Source organism: Oratosquilla oratoria, chromosome 1 (assembly GCF_046742065.1).
Source record: "Oratosquilla oratoria isolate Oo_2021 chromosome 1, ASM4674206v1, whole genome shotgun sequence".
NCBI classification, from domain to species: Eukaryota; Metazoa; Arthropoda; class Malacostraca; order Stomatopoda; family Squillidae; genus Oratosquilla; species Oratosquilla oratoria.
In genome coordinates, this window is record NC_134777.1 from 136,325,141 (window position 1) to 136,349,471 (window position 24,331).

The 24,331-nt window shown below is 38.0% G+C and overlaps 1 protein-coding gene across 8 annotated transcripts in view; it reads right to left on the minus strand.

The window, feature by feature from the left end:
* The window catches only part of LOC143027418 (luc7-like protein 3), a 261,462-nt gene that overhangs the window by 190,319 nt on the left and 46,812 nt on the right, over nt 1-24,331 (minus strand). Inside the window, exon 2 of one of the 8 annotated variants that reach the window (XM_076188724.1) lies at nt 6,335-6,492. The exons of the other annotated variants lie outside the window; for them this stretch is intronic. The gene's annotated coding sequence lies outside the window, so the exon portion shown is untranslated. The remainder of the gene's footprint in view (nt 1-6,334; nt 6,493-24,331) is intronic. 8 annotated transcript variants of the gene reach the window in all.

Below are 24,331 nucleotides of genomic sequence, written 5' to 3' on the forward strand. Positions count from 1 at the left end.
AAGATGGCGACGTCGGCATCATCGAGTACCCACTTGCTCCTCATGCCGCCTACGTAGGCGTCATCATATGGAAGTGGTTAACTATATTTGAGTATGAATTCTTGGTAAGCAGCTTCTTGGCTTGGCCCACACTGATATGCTCATCTAAGGACTTTATTAATGCCTCCTGTTCCCAGACATAATCTTACAACACTTATCGCATGCATAATAATTTCCTTTACAATTTGTGCATACCATGGGTCTATCACATTCACCATGTTCATGCTGTGAACAATATTGGCATACTTTGTCACCAATACATACACAGTAAGCATGACCAAATCTAAAGCAATTATAGTACTGGAGCACCCTTGCCTTGTATGGTCATAGCTTCATTATTTCCTTCATCAGAACAATTTCATTAGGCAAATGTGAATTTACAAGTGTTATGATGGTCATCAATGAATGTGATATTTTAAAGATCTCCAACACATTATCAGGGCACACCTGTAAAATTTCCTCTTCTGGTAGGTAATATACATCTTCATTAAAGATCACTCCCTTAGCATAACTAAAAGTATAAGGAGGCTTTATTTCTTTATGTTCTCTCTGTCTTTTATATTTAACAGCACTGCTGCCTGTCCTTAAGATTTTGTGTGGAAGAGAAAACTATTTTGTCCAAAGAGTTTTATGTGTGGCCTTTTCATATGACCAAGCTTTTGTTTTATGTATTTCTTCAGTCTGAAGAGATTTCCACAATCACCATGAGTTATGATTTGCCATCTAGGTGGATCAGGTGATCTTGATGGATTGGTATTTTCTGGGGGGGGGGGGGGGGGGGGTTGTTAATTTTGGTCATGGTCAGGAGGTTTGTACATGTCCAGATACGTAGGATGAGAGTCTACCAGGAAGCACTGCATTTCCATATTTCTGGGTGTAAATTCTTTGGAAGCTTTCATACCATTTTTAGCACTTGAAAAGGTTATCAATGTTTCAAAATATCTATTTCTTTTTCCAAGTCGATTTCTAATATCTTTTATTGTTCCAAACTTAAATTCTCCATAAATAATATCAAAGCTCCAATTCAATGGAAACTTTTTTCTATTGTCTTTTTCATAGTTTCTTTTTACATTATTTTTACATATTCATTCTTTTGATTAACATATATTTGCCACTTAGTAGGTTCTTGTCTTTTCTCCACCTTTTCCAAGCTTTATATCTTCTTTCACTTTGCTGCACCTTCTGTTAAACCAGCACTTAATTACAATTTTCCTTCTTTATAGATTTTCATCAGAATCATCCATTTTTCTTCCATTTGTGTTTCTTGTAGAATTTTTCCCAGCCTGCTTTAAGAAAAAATTCCCTAAGTTTCTCAAAGTCCATTTTACTATACATCAGTCTTCCTTTTCTGTATTTCTCATTTCTCTATATATATTTCTTCCTTTAGTTCAAACTCAAGTAGTATGTGGTCACTCAATTTGTCCACAATTTCAGGTTCCGACGTAAATAGTAAATATAATCTCGATGGTTCTTCAAATCTAAACCTAGAAATGGGCAAAAGTACAAACAGACCATCAGTGATTTATTCAATGGAAAATCATATTTGAGTGTAGGTCTATAATTTGTCATTTGACACCCACCTAACAAGTTTTATATTTCATGGTATCTCACAAGACTTTTGGGTCCTCAAGGGTACCAAATACTTTGAATCAATTAAAGAATTCTGTTGCACATTACTGAGACAGGACAGTGGCCATAGTCCCAACTCTAATTATTACAACAAGGGAAGATAACCAAACACACACACACTATTTCAGTATTTAGGTCACTAAAGGATATAAGAGATCTCTGGATTATGGATAGGTCTTTCAGGTCATGAGTACAAATTAAGGAAGTCTTTCTTATGTTGAATGATACATTGGTTGTCAGGGTGAGGTGAGATGGTGTGTTTGTGCAAAATGATTTAAGTGTGTTTGTTTTCTGTTTGAGGGTAAGTTGACTGCTATTGTAGTTATTGCTGTGTAAAAGCGTGTTGTGTTACTATTGGATAGTGTAATGCTGTTGTGTCTTGTAAAGTTTTTGGCGTTTGTTTCATGATTAATGGCATTGAGAAATGTTTGTCAATTTCATGTTTTTTGTTCATGTATTTTGTTGTTGATCTCAATGTTTAGTGATTGTATTTTGTCTATGACCTGAGTGATAGATGTTGGGCTCAGACACACCCTTCAAAGACAGCCAGGAGGCATATAATCTAAGACCTCCACCACTCATCTACCTGTGGTCCTGACAACATAAGTAATACCCACCTAAAACTAGGGGTGTGCCGATTAATCGCCATCGGCAAGAATCATTTTTTTTTTTTTTTTGTGAATCAGCATTTAAAAAAAAAAAAATGGATTCTGCATCAGCATTAGCAATATTTTGCCAATGCCAATGTCAATTCAGTAATTCACCTATCATTCATTGTTCTAGTGGTTGTATAGGGCCATGCAGCATATTATGTGCTATATGAAATACCACTACCAAATAATCATTGGTTTATTTTAATTTCACATAGCATCACAACCATAGGGAATGAGGTGGCTAGGTATATGCTGTGGTAGTGGTAAACCTACACTGCCATCTAGTACCATAACACATGTTTTGAAAATATTATGCAGGGGTGATAAAATCTGCAGACACAAGGCCGTATAACTGGAGAAACTTTTAAAATAGCAGCACAAGTCAGAGTAAATGTTACAGCAAATTATATTAATTCTTAATTTTATTTTTAACAGCAAAGTTTCTACAACAGAAATTAAGCGAGAGTAATATGGGAGTAAATTATCCAACTTACTCCACAGCAATTTATAGCCAAACCAATTGTCTATAAAGACTTTTTTTATGTATTTTGACAAATAAATACACAACAATATGAATCAAATTTGGACAAAGTGAAACTAAAAAAAAAAAAAAAAAATCTTCATCTGTTCTGACACTACAAAGCAAAATTGATAAATTTCATTCCCTCTCATTGGAACCTCATGACTCAGATTCCTTGAGTTGGTGTAGAGACAACCACAACTCATATCCTGAACCTGGAAAAGTTGCCAACAAAATGCTGTGTTCTCCACCATCTTCAGTGGAAAGTGAACACCTCTTCAGCATTGGTGGTAATGTCCACACCCCACACCATGACTCAGGTGAGTCAACATGTGTATATATATATACACATTTTAACAACCACAATGCACTTTAATTCTAAGCCATCAACATCGGGAGACCCAATGGAGGCTACAACCAGAATTTGAAATGTGGTACTGCCGAGGACTCGAACTCAGCTATCACATGACAAGTGTGCATTGACTTACCAACTACGCTATCAAGAGAGATATAAGTCAAGCGCAATATTCCTTATATATATTTGTATGCTCTAGTACATACACATACATGAAATTTTGTGTTCAACCCATCTCCACTATGATAGTACAATTGGAAGTATACAAATGCAGGAAAGTATTTGTACAACACTGAATGGGTCCCAGTGATTAGAGATACATTTTAACCCCTTCCATACGGTGCCGCCTACGTAGGCGTCATGAGGAGCAAGTGGATTCGCGACGCTGCCATATCGGCGTCTTGATTATATTTATTGTAGTCGCCCCTGTGTTTTTACATTCTCCCAAATGTGCCCTGAATCCCATTCTCTGTGTTTTTCAAAATTCGCGGGTGAAAGAGAGAACGATCGATATAAGCGGTGACTATATTTTATGATGCGAGTATTATTACGACACGTCGTACGGCTGGCATTGGCTGCTGCCCGCGAGATTTAAGTTCCGTAGTGAAGTGGTTAACAACCACAATGCACTTTAATTCTAAGCCATCAACATCGGGAGACCCAATGGAGGCTACAACCAGAATTTGAAATGTGGTACTGCCGAGGACTCGAACTCAGATATCACATGACAAGTGCGCATTGACTTACCAACTACACTATCAAGAGAGATATAAGTCAAGCGCAATATTCCTTATATATATTTGTATGCTCGAGTACATACACATACATGAAATTTTGCGTTCAACCCATCTCCACTATGATAGTACAATTGGAAGTATACAAACACGGGAAAGTATTTGTACAACACTGAAAGAGTCCCAGTGATTAGAGATACATTTTAACAACCACAATCTACTTTAATTCTAAGCCATCAACATCGGGAGACCCAATGGAGGCTACAACCAGAAATTGAAATGTGGTACTGCCGAGGACTCAAACTCAGCTATCACATGACAAGTGCGCATTGACTTACCAACTACGCTATCAAGAAGAAGAAGAAGAAAAAAAAGGCACACCCCTACCAAAACACCTTGGACTACATGGCATAATGTATTCACCAGCACTGCACACTACAGCTATTCACACAAATACCCAACTGTTCCAACATCACACTGCCCAATCACACTTCTCTACACATCCTCCAAAGTCATACAACAATTTATACTACAGCTTGTCACCCCCCCCCCTTGCTGAATCACAACATGGCTTTAGGCCACTACAATCTACACTCTTCTGATAAACCTCACACAAAGAATTTTGATGGCATCAATTCAGATAAGCCTCCACACAGAACACTTCTCATAACACTGAAAAATTGTTAAACTTTTAGTGCCATCCCCTGATACAATCTCAAACAAAATATACAATACAACCATGCCCAACGATATCAAAAGATGGCTGGCCAATTATCTGGCAGATGGAAATGCCTGTCACATAATGATCAATCATCACATTTCAGAAACATTAAGAGAGGAATACCAAAGGGATATGTTCTATCCACCATTCTTTAATCTATATATGCATGATGTACCCACACCCAAAATCTCAGAAATACATATTTCTTCTTATGCAGGCGACATAATTATTTGCACAAACAATAATGTAAAGCAGCAGATATACTACACACTCAACACCTGGTTCACTTCAGACTCAAAATAGCCCCAACCAAATCTAGTTCAACACTTCTCACCAACTGGACAGTAGAATACAAAAACATAACATGCCTCTTTATAGACAACACTCTCTTATTACACACACACATACACTCAAGATTCTTGGTGTAAAATAAAATGTATCTATATCATTCAAACAATACATCACAAACATAAGGAGAAAATTCACACCTAGACTTAATGTACTTAAATGAATTGCAGGAACATTTGGACAAAACAAAGAAACTATTACTAGAGTATACAAACAGTGCATATGTGCAGTGATGAATTATGCAAGCCACGCATGCATGCCTATTCTTACTAAGACACACCACAACACCCTACAGACCTTCCAAAACAAAGCCCTAAAGACAATTACAGGCTGCACAAATACAACACTTATAGACCATTTACACCATGAAACAAAAGTTCTCAAAGTCAAGGATCACCTTGACATGATAGGCACACAAACACTTTTTGCAGCCTCCACAAATATGGCACACCCAGTGCACTACATAACAGAACACCCATACATGCCACAAAACGTCAAAATAACACCCAAAAACCTATATTATATACAAATACTCTCTTCTCTTCCTCCAGAAGCATATCCATAATCAATCACTCACTGCTCCATTAACAAACTGAAAGACAATACATTGCTGCATGCCAGACCCCGATATCCATCCCTCTCAATCCTCTCTCCTGGGATGACAGTCCACCTGACCAGACTGCAGTACAGCCTCCATCCAGCCCTTCTAAGCTACCACAAGAAGCTAGATGACTGCATTGATAACTGTCCAGGATGCAACACTTCATCCCATACAATACAACACATTATGAAAGACTGCATTGTACACAATCAAGCATGTCAGCACAATATACACTCTATAAAGGATTTGTGGGAAAACCAGATTCCAGCCATAGCGTTCCTCAGGGAGATGGAACTGCTTGGCCAGACAGTCTAGGAATTGACAACAACAAATTAAGAGTATGTCTAAAAGATGTGAAAAAATACAGCTTTCCATGTAGATGCATAAATACTTGATTGGCTTAGAAGGTTATAGTCCAAGTTATGTATGATAAATTGTAGACAGGACCCAACAAGCATTGCTCCTTTCCTGTATACTAAAATTAGGTTAATACAGTGTGCATCACAAACATTTCATGAAATCACTAAGATAAATTTTACAGCACAATCTCAATTCAATCTTCTGTCACACAACTATCCTTACATTTCTTCCAGCCCAAATGCTACAACTTTTGGACAACATACTACATTTGGCTTCCACACCATAAGATGTTAAATCTAAATTACATCTAGTGTCAATAATTATGTGGCAGAAGGTATGGTACAACATGTATCACATGTAGTAATGACTTTTACCTTGAGTTCCCCTGAGTTCCCACAGCCCTACAACAGTCAGCAACAGTCTGAAGGCCTCAAGAAATACTGGACTGCTGTTTATGTTGTATTGGTGCAAGTCTGTTCTATGGCATCTGCTGGTAGAAGGAAGAGCAGCAGTTGCCAGTTGTCACACTCTCCTTATGTGGAAAACAGGGAAAAATATAGTCAAAGGTTATAAAAGTATCTTGGGCCCAGTCTCAAGACCAAATGCCAACCCCAATTCAAGATAAGGATGTTGATGGGATATGAAGACAAGCAGTAGGGAGAAAAATCTCTCCCATGTCAATCTTGTATGATCATCACATGTAGGCTACCATCACTGGTCCTTCACAATGCATACTGAACTCTACTCAGTTATCTATAAGTGTCAGGAACAGTTAACCGAAAGTGCTCCTTGTAAGGAGGGAAAAGCTCTTGGTATAAAGATAGCCAAGACACCATAAACGAGGTGTATAAAACATCAAATCAGAGAGTGCTATACCAACCATCAGAAAGTGGGAGAAAAAACAAAACAAAGCCTAGACAGGTTCAGACAATGATACTGATTAAGAGGATGAGTCAGCATCCCATCAAGTACACATAACGAGACCTCAATGTTAATGCATGACAGCATATCCTTGTCCAATTATTAATAAAAACTGGACAAAAGAAAAAATCTTAGCCCAAACACAAATAAAGAAAACAAGCAATATAAAAACAGAAAACAGTCTTAACTTTTGTAATATATATATATATATATACAACCACTCCTCGTTTAACAACGACAATTGGGACCAGAGCGCCGTCGTTAACCAAATTGGTCGTTAAGCTAAAGTGTATACATATACGTACATGTACTGTATGTACAATGTCCTGCAATACATGTATCTTTATTTTCGTGTATTTTCCCTCTTTTATACAGTACATTAAAGCTTTATTTACTGTTTATTTACGGTGGTTAGGTTCCTGAAATTACTGTATATGACCAAATCCGCGTATGCTGACATTCCATATTGAATACCGGGGTATTTTTTTTTAGTTTCAACCATGGGCGCAATATAGCAATAGAAAACTAATTATTAATTTTGTAAATTAAAATGTATCAACGTAATATGCAATTTTGTGGGCAGAAATGAAAGTAAAAAATACCATGCTACAAGAAAATATGCTAATGAACAAAGTCGGTAGCATAGGATCGGGACGCCATCTTGTCATCTGCCAACGTCTCACGACGACGACAATGAGGACGAGCCGGATGACATTTAATTTGCAGGTAATGATTTATCAAACACAGGTCAGGTTAGTTTAGGTTAGACAAATTCATCATCCTTTTATTTCTTCGACATCGGCATCTATCATAACAAACATGGTGTACCATTCATCCGACATGACTTCGTTACTTACGAAATTTGTTTTAGCACCTTTTTTTTTATTTCCGCTCACAAAATTGCATATTACTTTGATACATTATAATTTACAAAATTAATAATTAATTTTCTATTACTATATTGCGCCCATGGTCGAAACTAAAAATTTACCACTACAGGTATATACTGTACCCCAGGTAGTTTTTGCAGCTTGAAGGATGGTAATGTAGACCTAAGCTTCAGAACACTTTACCTCACAGCTAATATCCACCGTACAAGTTCAATTATAACATCATACAAATTTGCCTCAGCCAACTTAATTACCGTACACGATGTCGTAACTTCGGGAGATTTACATTAAACGTCTGTCATAAAGCCCGTCGTAACTCCGCGTCGTCGCTAACCGAGTAGGTCGTTAAACGAGGAGTACCTGTATATATATATATATATACACACACACACACACACACATATATATATAAATACACACACACATACACAGAATGGGTACATACTCAAAAGAATCACAGACCAATGAAAATCAAACTAAGAACACAAATGATAGCAGAAGTACTATAAGAACACAAATGATAGCAGAAGTACTATAAGAACACAAATGATAGCAGTACTATCAAAAGTGGCAAAACTAGCAAACTGTTACAAAATACAAAAATGTTTGGATAAAAAAGGAAACGAATCCCGAGGAATTAGAGAAAGATAGGGAACTGAGAAGTGAGGCTAAAGAAAAAACTAGAAAAGAACGGAGACGGCAAAAAACAAGTTTTTTGGAGAGTGCTAGATTTGAGACTGAGAAAATTGTACACCAGGAAAATGTAAACTTATACCAAAAAAGAGAAGAGAAGAAAAAATTAAGTGGCATATACAAATATGGACAGTATGATATCAGGATTAAACGAATTGAATGACTACCTATCAATACAGAAACCTGACATAATGGGAATTGCAGACAAAACTGAAAGGTCCCACACAATCAACTACGGTGGGACAAAGATTTTACAACATTTGGTCGAAAAATAGGACAGACAGGGGAAGGAGTCATAATATTGACTAGAAAGAACCTAAATGTAATAAAGGCTACAGAAGGAAAAGATAATGTGGAATTAATCACAGTTAAGGTCAAAAACAGCAATATGAAAAGTAGAAGGCTTATAGTTGTTTATGTGCCACCAAAAACTAAGACCTGGACTGACAGCAAACACTCAAAATTACTAGAAGATACAAAGAATGAATTAATCGAGACACTGAAATATGGGGAAAATATAGTAATTATGGGTGACTTTAATGCAAAGGAAATAAATTGGGAAGAATTGACAATGGGAGGTGGAGACGAACTCTGGGGAAATGTCCTACTGGATATGACCATAGATTACACATTAACGCAATGGGTTAATGAAAATACTAGATTTAGACAAAACGAAGAACCATCAAGACTAGATTTGTTAATCACCTCTGAACCAGAAATAGTAGAGAAAATAAATTATAAAACACCAATTGGGAAGAGTGACCACATACTAATAGAGATCAAACTTAAGGAACAAAATGTGGTAAGAAGGAACGAGAAACAGAGAAGGAAGACTGATGTACAACAAAACTGATTTTGTAAAACTAAAGAAACTTTTCCAAAATGCCTGTTGGGAAAAATTTGCAAATGATTAAGCAAAGATGGAAAAGAAATGGAACATTTTCAGAGAAATTTTTAAGGAGGGAACAGACAAATATGTGCCTAAGCGGAAACAGAAAAGGGAGTACATAAAGTGCTGGCGTAATAAAAAGTGTAGTGATGCTAGAGACAAAAGAGACAAAGCTTGGAAAAGATGGAAAAAAAAATGAGACTAAATGGTAAATATACATTAAACAGAGAAATGAATATGTAGATATAAGAAGAGATGAATAAATTTAGAAACTATGAAAAAGATATAATAGCAAAATGCAAAGATCCTAAACTGTTCTACAGATATGTAAATGACAAACTAAAAGACAAACACGAAATAATAAAACTGCATGCAGGAAATTAAGAATACAAAGAAGATGAAGAAATGGCCGAAGTAATGACCAGACACTTTAAGTCTGTTTTTACAATTGAAAGCTCACAATTGTGGGATGATAGTCACCAGGAAGGACCCCCCAAAATGGAAGAAATAATGGTGACACAGAAAGAAATAAGGGACCAAATAAAGAAACTCGATGTCAGAAAGTCACATGGTCCAGACGGAATAGCGAACTGGATACTAAAAGAATGCACAGACGATCATGGACAAAATACACAAGATAACCGACTTCTCAAAGAAGGAAAAATACCACAAGACTAGAAGAATGCTAATATTGTACCAATATATAAGGGAGGAGACAGAGAAAATCCAACAAATTATAGACCAGTATCCCTGACAAGGACAATTGCTAAAATATGCGAAAGATGGTGTGTGGAACAAGGAGGGCAGGAGGAAATAGAAGGAAGGGTAGTGAGTGGTGGGATGAGGAAGCAAAGAAGGGTGTAGAAGAGAAGAAGGCATTCATAGATTGGCTACAAATTAGGACGAAGGAATCGTAAAGAGGTACAAAAGAGAAAAGAAGTTAAGCATAAGATAAAGGAAGCAAAGAGGAGAGCAGATGTGAAATGGGGAAAGAGTACGACAGAAAATTTTGAAAGTAATAAAAAGATGTTTTGGAAGGAAATTAAAAGAGGAAGAGGAGGCAAATCAAGTAGAGAAGAAAAGGTAAATGGTGCAGATGGAGAGATGATAATGGAAGAGAAGGCAGTGAGAGGAAGGTGGGCAGAGTATTGTAGGGAGTTGCTAAATGTGAAGGAGGATAGGGAGGGAAAGGTAGTTGCAATGGGAAGCACTAAGAAAATGAGAGTGATGAGTGAGGAAAATGGAGGAGAAATAGGGAAGGATGAAGTGGAAAGAGCTGTTAAGATGATGAGAGCAGGTAAGGCATCTGGGTTGGATGGATGCCATGCAGAATGTCTGAAGAAAGGAGGTACAGTTATGGTGGACTGGCTGGTGAGGTTATTTAATGTTTGTTTAAGAGAGGGTAGAGTGTCGGAGGACTGGAGGAGTGCCTGTATAGTTCCGCTTAACAAAGGAAAGGGGGACAAGGATGAGTGTAGTAGTTTCAGAGGGATCAGCTTGTTGGGAAGTCTTATGGGAGGGTCTTGATTGAGAGGATTAGGAGAGGAACAGAGGGAGTAATTGGTGAGGAACAGTGTGGTTTTAGGACAGGTAGGGGATGTGTAGATCAGATTTTTGTGTTAAGACAGATATGTGAGAAAGCTATAGGAAAAGGTTAGGATGTTTTTTTGGGTTTTATGGATCTGGAAAAGGCTTACGACAGGGTAGATAGGAAGGCACTGTGGGAGGTACTACAGATATATGGGATAGGAGGAAAGCTATTAAGAGCAGTCAAGAGTTTTTATGAGAGTAGTAGAGCTTGTGTTAGCATTAGAAATGGAGAGTGAATGGTTTGAGGTAAAGGTGGGACTTTGTCAGGGGTGTGTTATGTCGCCCTGGCTGTTCAATCTTTTCGGGGTGGTGCGAGAGGTGAATGCAAGGGTAGTGGGTCAGGGGTTGGAGATGATTAAAGAAAATGGAGAAAAATGGGGGATGAGCCAGCTGTTGTTTGCTGACGACACTGCGCTTGTAGCAGGATTAGAGGAGGGATTGAGGAAGTTAGTGACAGAGTTTGAGAAGGTGTGTGAAAGAAGGAAGCTGAAGATAAATGTGGGTAAAAGTAAGGTGATGAGATGTACAAGGGGAGAGAGTGACAGCAGGCTGGAAGTGAGCATTAAGGGTGAGAAACTGGAGGAAGTGGATAGTTTTAGATACTTGGGTGCGAATGTGACAGGAAAGGGAGGAGTGGGGGTGGAGGTAGAATGTAGATTGAGAGAAGCGAGTAAATGCCTTGGTGGATTAAAAAGTGTAATGAGAAATCGACATCTGGGAATGGATGCTAAGAGGTCATATGAAGGAGTGATTGTACCAACAGCAATGTATGGGGCAGAAACATGGAACATGAGAGAGGAAGAGAGGAGTTTGAATGTGTTTGAGATGAGGTGTCTGAGAAGTATGATACGGGTTACTAGGCTAGAGTGAGAAATGAGGAGGTGAGGAGGAGAACAGGGGTGACTTACATGCATGACTTACCCACGCCAGACACCTCAGAAATACAAATCTCTTCTTACGCAGACGACATAACAATCACATGCACACATCGTAACACAGACAAAGCTGCAGAAATAATCCAGCCTTACCTTGACACACTCAACACATGGTTCATCACAAACAGACTCAAAATAGCTCCAACCAAATCTACAGCAACACTTCTCACCAACTGGACAAAAGAACACAAATACATACCTCATCTCTACATCAACAACACTCTAATACCACACACAAACACACCGAAAATTCTTGGTGTAACATACGATACATCCATGTCTTTCAAACAACACCTCACAAACATAAAAAACAAATGCACACCTAGACTTAACGCACTTAAGTCAATCACTGGAACAACATTTGGACAAAACAAAGAAACTAATATAACAATATACAAACAATGTATACGCTCAGTGATGAATTATGCGAGTCCTGCATGGGCTCCTAATCTCAGTGAGACACACCACAACACCCTTCAAATCATACAAAACAAAGCCCTAAAAACAATTACAGGCTGCACAAATACATCACCTACAGACCATTTACACCATGAAACAAAAGTCCTCAAAGTCAAGGAACACCTCGACATGAGAGGCACACAAACACTTGCTGCAGCCACCACAAACACATCACACCCGTTACACTACATAGCAGAACACCCACACACACCAAGAAACATTAAAACTACACCCAAAGACCTTTATTACACAAAGATACTCTCTTCTCTTCCTCCACAACCACCAAATACCAGCCTCCGGAAACATATTCATAATCATATCACTCACCGCTCCATTAACACACTGAAAGACAACACACTGCTGCATGCCAGACCCCCTGATATCCACCCTTCTGAATCCTCTCTCCCACGTAAGGACAGAGTCCACTTGGCCAGACTGCGATGCGGTCACCACCCAGCACTTCTAAGCTACCAGAGGAGGCTGGACGACCGTGTTGTGAACAGCTGCCCAGGATGTAACACTTCACCCCATACCATACAACACATAATGGAAGACTGCATTATACACAATCATGCACGCAAACAACACAACATACACTCTATAAAGGATTTGTGGGAAAACCCAGTTTCGGCTGTGGCCTTCCTTGGGGAGACGGGACTGCTCGGACAGACAGTCTAGGGAACGACAACAACAACAACAGGGGTGGAAAGGGAGCTGGGAGATAGGGTTGATGAAAGAGTATTAGGATGGTTTGGACACATGGAAAGAATGAGTGAAGAAAGATTAGTAAAAGAAGTGTGGAAGGCAGTGGTGGAAGGTGTGAATATGAGGGGGCATCCTAGGATGAGATGGATGGATGGGTTGAAAGGGGCTTTACAAAAGAGAGGAATGTCTGTAGAGGAAGGATGGGAGAGGACAGAAGATAGGAGTGAATGGAGAAGGGTTGTGTATAGATGAGGCTGTGATGCATGAGGGGGAGTGGGTGGGGGATGGGGGGTGAGGAAGTATGTATGAGAAAAAATCTGACAGCCCGAAGGGATTTCTCCCCGTCTTCTCCTTTTCTGCATGAGGGGACGGAGAGGGGGGGGGGGGTCACCGAATTTATGAAGCGGCCTTGCTGTGGATGTGCTGTGTCTTGCGACACTGCTTCTGACCCAGGGCAGTGGACAGGATGCAGGGATGACCCATCATCCAGGAGGTGCCAAGATAGGAGGGAGGGAGGAGGGTGGAGGGGAGTGGAATATATAGGAAATGAAATGGGTGGGAGTGATTTCTATGCCTTTTTCTTTTTGGCTACCCCCCGTGTAAGGGGGAAAAAGCCTTTGGTATATGTATTAAAAACAAATGGACTAAACACTTGGAAAAGAACAAAATATTAAACCCCAACCAATTCGGATTTAGAAGTGGAAGATCATGTACTACAAACTTAATATGCTTTTACTCAAGATTGCTAGACATAATACAAGAAAGTGATGGTTGGGCAGGTTATGCCTTCCTGGACCTACAAAAGGCTTTTGACAAAGTACCACACAAAATACTAAGAAAAATTGAACTAATAGGTGGAATACAAGGAAAACTATTGGAATGGATGGGAGACTTCTTGAAAGGATAAAAAATGAGTGATACTTAGAGAAAGAACTCAAAATGGGTAGACATGATAAGTGGAGTACCCCAAGGCTCTGTATTGACTTCGATAATCTTTTCTATTTATATAAAGGACATGGATGAAAGAATTAAATGCAACAGATGATGCAAAACTATTGAAGAGAGTGAGTAACGAAGACTGTAAATCTTTTCAGGAAGATCTGGACAAAGTCTGGAACTGGAATAAAAAGAATGAAGTGAATTTCAACATTAAAAAATGTAATATAATGGAATTTGGAAAAAGCAAAGATAGAATATCCGGCAAATACACAATGGAAACAAAAGAAGTTACAAAAGTAAATTCAGAAAGAGACCTAGGAGTGATCATTTCAAATGACATGACACCAGACAAACATGTACATAAAATTGTTGGAGAAACCTACAACTTTAAGATCAATGAAAGTGGCCTTTGACTACATGGACGAAATGGTGAAGAAAATACTAGTTACACTGATAAGACCAAAATTAGAGTATGCAGCGACACTATGGTCACCCAATACAAAAAAACAAAGATGGCACCAACACTCAGTATGCTGACATATGGACAAAAATTAGAAAAACTCTGGAGCAAAGAAAACAAAGAGGTGATTTGATATCCATATATAGAATTATGAAAGGGATGGAAATCCTTGACAGGGATGATCTACTTAAATGGGACAATAGAAATACAAGGGGACACAAGAAAATACTTAAGAAGGACAGTTACAGAAGAGATCTGAAAAAGAATTGCTTTCCATATAGTGATAGATACATGGATTAAATTAAGAGAAAACAGTGCTAAAACTATACACGACTTTAAGAAAGAACTGGATGCGGAAAGATACAACTGCGGGTCCCTACGAGCATAGCTCTTCTCCCGCAAAATACAACTAGGTAAATACACACACAGTTGAGGACAGAGATATGAAAAATAGAAAGTATGCAGTGATTTATGTCCCACCCAAAACTCACACATGGAATGAAAGTGAACACTCTAAAATGCTGGAAGACACAAGAAAAACACTAAATAAAATACTAGAGAAAGAAGGAAATCTGGTAACTATGGGTGATTTTAACTTGAAAGAAATATGTTGGGAAGAGATGACTGTGAAAGGTGGAGATGATCACTGGGGAAACATATTACTGGAAATGATCATTGATTACACATTCATGCAGGAAAACACCAGATATAGAAATAACAATGAACCCTCAAGATTGGATTTGATATTCATATCAGAACCCAAAATTATGGATAAAATTGAATACAAGACACCAATTGGAAAAAGTGATCACATACTAATAGAACTAGAATTAAAAGAAGAAACAAATATAGAAATTAACGAAAAGCACATTAAAAGGAAGACTAATGTACAACAAAACACATTGAGAAACTTAAAAAATTCTTTCAAGATGCAAATTGGAAAAAATTAATGAAGAAACAAAGGTGGAAGAGAAATGCACAATTTGGAAGGAAATCTATAATGAAGGTGTGGATAAGTATGTACCTAGACAAAAACAGGAAAGGGTATATATAAAAATCCTGGTATGATAAAAAATGCAGAGGCAAAATACAGAAGAGATAAAGCCTGGAAAAATGAAGAAAAAAAATGGAGAAATGGAAAATATACACAAACTAAGAAATTAATATGTAATATTATGTAGAGAAGAAAACAGAAATTATGAAAAGGACATAATAGATAAACGCCAAGATCAACCCAAACTATTTTATAGATATGTAAACGACAAGCTAAAAAATAAACAGGAAATACACAATATATGTCAAGGTAATAGAGAATACACAGAGGATATAGAAATGGCAGATATTAAGAACAAACATTTCAAATCTGTATTCACCAAAGAAGAAAAAATCTACAAAACTGTGATAAAGAATTAAAGTAAGATTTCCTCCATTGAAGGAATTAAACATTACTCAGAATGAAATAAGGAATCAAATACTAAAGCTTGACTTTAATAAATCACATGACCCAGACGGAGTTGCAAACTGGATAATGAAGGAAAGTATAGACGGACTAACAGGAAAATATACAAAATAATTGAATGCTCACTCAAAGAAGGAAAACTACCAGGAGACTGGAAAAATACCAATATAGTCCCAATGTATAAAGGGGGAAATAAGGAAGACCCAACAAATTATAGACCGGTGTCCCTAACGAGTACAATAGATAAAATTTGTGAGAGAATCATCAAAGATAGATGGACAAAATATTTGGGGGAGAATAATATACTGAACCCAAGGCAATCTGGATTCAGACAAGGAAGATCATGCACCACTAATTTAATTTGTTTCTATTCAAGATTGATAGATATATTACAAGAAAGGGATGGCTGGGCAGACAGTGCATTCCTGGATCTGCAAAAGACATTTGATAAAGTACCACACAGAAAAGTACTATAGAAACTGGAAACAATAGGAGGCATATATGGAAAACTATTGAATTGGATGGAGGACATCCTACATGGAAGAAAAATGAGAGTGGTGCTCAGAGACAAATATTCAAAATGGGAAGAAATGAGTAGTGGTGTCCCACTCTGTATGCAAATGACAAAGACGAAGGCATTGAAAGTTACATGAACTGCTTTGCAGATGACGCAAAATTATTAAAGAGAATAAACTCTGAAATAGACTGTGACTCCTTGCTGAGGGATTTGAACAGTCTCAGAGTAGTACAAGAGATGGGAGGTAGAATTCAACATCAAGTGTAGTAGAATTGAATCTGGAAAAGGAAGAAGAGAAAAACAGGACATTATAAAATTAATAGAAAAGAAGTAAAGAAAGTAAATTCTGAAAGGGACCTAGGTTTTCAATTTATGAAATTTTTGGCTTGAAGGCCAAGCGCCGGAGCCGGTAGGCCATTCAGTGGAAAGGGACCTAGGAATACCTAGGAGTAATCATCACCAAAGACAAGTCGCCAGATAAACATATAAACAACATAGTCGGAGAAACATACAATTTGTTGAGATCATTAAAAGTGGCCTTCAAATACCTGGATAAGGAAATGATCAAGAAAATATTACAAACACTGATAAGGCCAAACCTGGAATATGCAGCACTGATATGAAAAATTTAGAAAGAATACAAAGAGCAATGACAAAATTGGTCCCAACACTTGCAAACCTGACATATGAACAAAGACTGGTTGAACTGGAATTGCCAACCCTAGAACAAAGAAGAGAATGAGGGGACCTACTAACCATCCACAGAATTCTGAAAGGAAAAGAATGCCTTGATAGAGAGGACTTATTAAAGCAGGACAGAGGAAAAACAAAAAGACATGTAATGAAACTCAAAAAGGATAACTACAAAAGGGACCTGAAAAAGAATAGCTTCCCACACAGTGATTTTTATATGGAACAAATTGGATGAAGATATAGTGTGTGCAAACACAATACAAGAATTTAAGAACAAACTTGATCTTGCAAGATACAAAAATGGGGCAACACGACCATAGCTCCCCTTCCCATATAATATAACTAGGTAAACACATACACAATATATATATATATATATATAGATACAGACATACATACATACATATATATATATATACATACACACATATATATACATATATGTATATACGTATATATATACATATATATATATATATATATATTTATTTATATTTATACTCCTCCATTCAACAAGTAATGAGAAAATGTCAGGCAAGACATTAAATATGATTTGATCAAAATACTACTCATGGTAAAGTACACATACATATACTCTATAAAATGACTAACTGGCAACTTTCTATATTTGTAGGTCTGAGTGCAGTGGTGAACGTGGTAGAACCAGTCTGATTTGGTTTGCTGATCTGTGAACACTTGTCAAGATGCAGGGAAACATGGAGTAACATTATGCCATCAAATTGTGTTAAACTTAAGGGAGCCCCGGCTGCGAAAACTCGAAAAATTCTGGAAAATTAATGAATTTTAGGTAAACATTTCAAAAGGTTCTCCATGATGGTGGTAACACTCAAACCAAATATTAGAGCTCAGTTCCGTTTCTTTTCTTATATATAAAATAAAATAGATAAATTTTGGGTGACCTCTGGCAACCCCATTGCTTGAAAAACATTTGAAATAAGTCAAAATTTCGATAGCCAGTTGTTGTTTTTAACTACAATTAATATCTATGGAGATATCTGGCAATTTGACTAAACCCACAGAACGATGCTAAAAGGAGAGACTTTAGTAGCTGTCGAAGTGTAAAAGCAGGAGGATATCATTTTCTCATGCTATTCATGCACGCGATCGTATATATTTTTTATTCTTCCAACAGATAAGCATTTCAAAAGATTCTCTATAATAGTGGTAATTCTTCAACCAAAAATTACATCTCAATTCCATTTCTGTTCTTATATATAAAATAAAATAGATAAATTATTGGCGACATCTGGCAAGTACAACCACTCCTTGTTTAACGACAACAATTGGGACCAGCGTGCCGTCGTTAACCGAATTGGTCGTTAAGCGAAAGTGTATACATATACGCACATGTACTGTATGTACAATGTCCAGCAATACATGTATCTTTATTTTTGTGTATTTTCCCTCTTTTATACAGTACATTAAAGCTTTGTTTACTGTTTATTTACAGTGGTTAGGTTTCTGAAATTGCCATATATGACCAAATCCGCGTATGCTGACATTCCATATTGAATACTGGGGTATTTTGTTTAGTTTCGACCATGGGCGCAATATAGCAATTGAAAATTAATTATTAATTTTGCAAATTAAAATGTATCAACGTAATATGCAATTTTGTGGGCGGAAATGAAAGTAAAAAATACCATGCTACAAGAAAATATGCTAATGAACGAAGTCGGTAGCATAGGATTGGGACGCCATCTTGTCGTCTGCCAACGTGTCTCACGACGACGAGCCAGATGACATTTAATTTGCAGGTAATGATTTATCAAACACAGGTTAGGTTAGTTTAGTGTAGGTTAGGCGAATTTATCCTTTCATTTATTCGACATCGGCATCTATCATAACAAACATGGTGTACCATTCGTCTGACATGATTTCGTTACTTACGAAATTTGTTTTAGCACCTTTTCTTTTATTTCTGCTCACAAAATTGCATATTACGTTGATACATTACCGTATTTTCCGGCGTATAGTGCGCGACTTTTTTCCGTTGGAAGGGCCAAAAAATGGGGAGTGCGCGCTATCCGGCGGTGCGCGCTATCCGGCGGTGCGCATTATCTACGGCCTACGATAAAAATTCTGCGGCTGTGTGTGTAATTTTTTTCACAATAACGTGACGATGTTGGCCGTCACAAAGTCGGGAGGCACACTTCTCCGTGACGTTCCGTGAGAACAAGAAGAACAGCCATGGTGACATGAAAGAATACGCCAGCATGGGCTACCGTATATGAATATTTGGTATAGGTAGGTATCTATCGAATCTTATTTTTCATGTTTAAATAGGCGTAAACACCATGAAACATGATCATTATTCATGATATTTACCCATGTTCACAGCATCTTTGTTTGAATTTTTATGTTGGCTTTGTTGCTTCACTTTAGGTATGGTACAAATTCCGTTGCGGCCGTTCACAAACTCGTGTCAAACACCTGACTACAACATACGTCATTTTGCACAGACGAGCCATCTTACATCTCACCCTGACGACAGACGCACCATTCGACGTAAGAAAGACTTTCCCACAGACTCAGACTATACACCCTTCATAGACAGTCAGACAAAACTCATAATGCATAATCTCAAGCACTCATCTGCCTGTGGCCCTGATAACATAAGCAACATCCACCTAAAACACATTGGACCACAAGGTATACATGCACTCACAAACATTGCAAACTACAGCTATTCACACAACACTATACCCGACATCTGGAAGCATGGTAAAATAATCACCATTCCAAAACCGAACAAAGACCCAACAATCCCAACATCGCACCACCCAATCACACTTCTCTGCACCCCCTCTAAAGTCATTGAACGCCTAATACTTAAACTTGTCACACCATATATTCCCCTTGCTGACTCACAACACGGTTTTAGGCCACTACACTCCACAAACACTCTTCTGACAAACCTCACACAAAGAATTTTAGATGGCATCAATTCAGTTAGGCCCCACCACAGAACACTTCTTATAACATTGGACATTAGTAAAGCTTTTGATGCTATCCCCCGCCACAACCTAACAAATAAAATATATAACACAGACATGCACAATAACACCAAAAGATGGATGGCCAATTATCTGGCAGGCAGGAATGCTCATGTGTCATATAATGGCCAATCATCGCACATCAGAAACATTAACCCCTTCCATACGGTGCCGCACACGTAGGCGTCATGGGGAGCGAGTGTATTCGCGAGGCTGCCATATCGGCGTCTTGATTATATTTATTGTAGTCGCCCCTCCATAATGACATTCTTTCTAATTCTTTTGTAATCGCATTTTCTATGGTTATCAAAATTCACGGGTGAAGAGAGAACGATCGATATAAGCGGTGACTATATTTTATGATGCGAGTATTATTACGACACGTCGTACGGCTGGCATTGGCTGCTGCCACCGAGATCTAAGTCCATGACGCCTACGTGTGCGGCACCGTATGGAAGGGGTTAAGAACGGAGTACCACAGGGCTCAGTTCTATCCCCCACATTATTTAATCTATACATGCATGAATTACCCACACCAGACACCTCAGAAATACAAATCTCTTCCTACGCAGACGACATAACAATCACATGCACACATCGTAACACAGACAAAGCTGCAGAAATAATCCAGCCTTACCTTGACACACTCAACACATGGTTCATCACAAACAGACTCAAAATAGCTCCAACCAAATCTACAGCAACACTTCTCACCAACTGGACAAAAGAACACAAATACATACCTCATCTCTACATCAACAACACTCTAATACCACACACAAACACACCGAAAATTCTTGGGTGTAACATACGATACATCCATGTCTTTCAAACAACACATCACAAACATAAAAAACAAATGCACACCTAGACTTAACACACTTAAAGTCAATCACTGGAACAACATTTGGACAAAACAAAGAAACTAACATAACAATATACAAACAATGCATACGCTCAGTGATGAATTATGCGAGTCCTGCATGGGCTCCTAATCTCAGTGAGAGACACCACAACACCCTTCAAATCATACAAAAAAAAGCCCTAAAAACAATTACAGGCTGCACAAATACAACACCTACAGACCATTTACACCATGAAACAAAAGTCCTCAAAGTCAAGGACCACCTCGACATGAGAGGCACACAAACACTTGCTGCAGCCACCACAAACACATCACACCCGCTACACTACATAGCAGAACACCCACAAACACCAAGAAACATTAAAACTACACCCAAAGACCTTTATTACGCACAGATACTCTCTTCTCTTCCTCCACAACCACCAAATACCAGCCTCCGGAAACATATTCATAATCATATCACTCACCGCTCCATTAACACACTTAAAGACAACACACTGCTGCATGCCAGACCCCCTGATATCCACCCTTCTGAATCCTCTCTCCCACGAAAGGACAAGAGTCCACTTGGCCAGACTGCGATGCGGTCACCACCCAGCACTTCTAAGCTACCAGAAGAGGCTGGACGACCGTGTTGTGAACAGCTGCCCAGGATGTAACACTTCACCCCATACAACACATAATGGAAGACTGCATTATACACAATCATGCACGCAAACAACACATCATACACTCTATAAAGGATTTGTGGGAAAACCCAGTTTCGGCTGTGGCCTTACTTGGGGAGACGGGACTGCTCGGACAGACAGTCTAGGGAACGACAACAACAACAACAACAACACCCTCTTTCGGGAGTTATATTAACTAAATGTCACCTCGATGAGAGACTGTCCTATTTCACCACTGTCATTGCAGGTTCAAAGCTAAAACGAAACAGTCTGTAGTTTGTTTCAGTATTAAATAAAAAGAAATGGTAAAGACGAAATATTTCCTCAAGATATAAAATGAACATTTTCTGTAAAAATCCCGAGATTTTTCTGTATATTTTACTTTCAATATTTTGTTTTAGGTCATATTTCCAAAAAAACTATTTAAGCTACACAGTAATAAGGGACCAACACACAACATGAGTCATATACCGGTACGTGTACAACCACTCCTCGTTTAACGGTGACAATTGGGACCAGCGTCGCCGTCGTTAACCGAATTGGTCGTTAAGCGAATGTGAATACATATACGTACATGTAATGTATGTACAATGTCCAGCAATACATGTATCTTTATTTTCGTTTATTTCCCCTCTTTTATACAGTACATTAAAGCTTTATTTACTGTTTATTTACCATGGTTAGGTTCCTGAAATTACCGTATATGACCAAATCCGCGTATGCTGACATTCCATATTAAATACCGGGGTATTTTTTTAGTTTCGACCATGGGCGCAATATAACAATAGAAAACTAATTATTAATTTTGTATATTAAAATGTATCAACGTAATATGCAATTTTGTGGGCGGAAATGGAAGTAAAGAACAAGCATAATAGCAGTAGCATAGTAGTCAGTAGCATAGGATCGGGACGCCATCTTTTCGTCTGTCAATTGACGGCTTCGGTACTTCCGACTACCTCGCCAGGTATATTTTCTTGAAGGAATGGTATGGTGCGGAGATACATGCATTCCTTCAAGCTGCAATAACTTTGTATTCCCCGCAAGCTGAGAGAGTGGTTGAAAAGCCCGCCAACGTCTCTCACGACGACGACAACGAGGACGAGCCGGATGACATTTAATTTGCAGGTGATGATTTATTAAACACAGGTTAGGTTAGTTTAGTTTAGGTTAGACGAATTTATCATCCTTTCATTTCTTCGACATCGGCATCTATCATAACAAACATGCTGTACCATTCGTCCGACATGACTTCGTTACTTACGAAATCTGTTTTCGCACTTTTTTTTATTTCTGCTCACAAAATTGTATATTGCGTTGATGCATTATAATTTACAAAATTAATAATTAATTTTCTATTGCTATATTGCTCTCATGGTTGAAACTAAAAATTTACCAATACCAGTATATACTGTACCCCAGGTAGTTTGTGCAGCTTGCAGGATGGTAATGTAGACCTAAGCTTCAGAACACTTTACCTCACAGCTAATATCCACCGTACAAGTTCATTTATAACATCATACAAATTTGCCTCAGCCAACTTAATTATCGTACATGACGTCGTAACTTCGGGAGATTTACGTTAAACGAATATTGGTCTGTCATAAACCCCGTCGTAACTCCGCGTCGTCACTAACCGAGTAGGTCGTCAAACGAGGAGTGGTTGTAGTTCCGACTTTTTCTTAGTTGTGTCCTGATTGATGCCTAAACTGACACTTAATTTAGTGACAAATCAACAGATTTCCCAGCGGTGGCTCTAGCCAATGAAAAATACTTCTCCATGTAACCTCGTTCACATGATATAAATACCGAGGTAAAACTGCGTTACAGACAAATGCGCATGGGCATGCGCGTTATACGTCGGTGCGCGCTATCTGTGTACTGAGATAACGAAGTGCATGGGTGCGCATTATAACCCGATGCGCATTATAAGCCGAAAAATACGGTATAATTTACAAAATTAATAATTAAATTTCTATTGCTATATTGCGCCCTGGGTCGAAACTAAAAATTTACCACTACAGGTATATATTGTACCCCAGGTAGTTTTTGCAGCTTGCAGGATGGTAATGCAGACCTAAGCTTCAGAACACTTTACCTCACAGCTAATATCCACCGTACAAGTTCATTTATAACATCATACAAATTTGCCTCGGCCAACTTAATTATCGTACACGACGTCGTAACTTCGGGAGATTTGCGTTAAACGAATATTGGTCTGTCATAAAGCCCGTCGTTACTCCGAGTTGTTGCTAACCGATTAGGCCGTTAAATGAGGAGTGGGTGTATCTCACTCTTGCACATCAAATAAATCTTTCATTTATTCTACCAATAACCAATATTCATTATTCTACCAACAATAACTGTGGGAGGGGTGAAGAGAAATAGTAACTTTAATTTGGTAATAAAATAAGATAAAGGAAAATATAATTTAATGTCCGTGCATCCCTTTAAATGTCCATGCGGCATTTAAATGGTACTACTGAAAAGTTTGTTTTCTTTCCATTCATCAAATTATAACTCACCCATTTATATACCAATTTTCACAATTTTTGTTTTATTTAATAGAGAATTGTAGGACGTAAATATCTGGAAGTCAAAATAAAGCAAATTCTTTAGCAGTATTTTTCTGGCTATTATTTTTCAACAGAAATTTAATCTTTTTAACAAT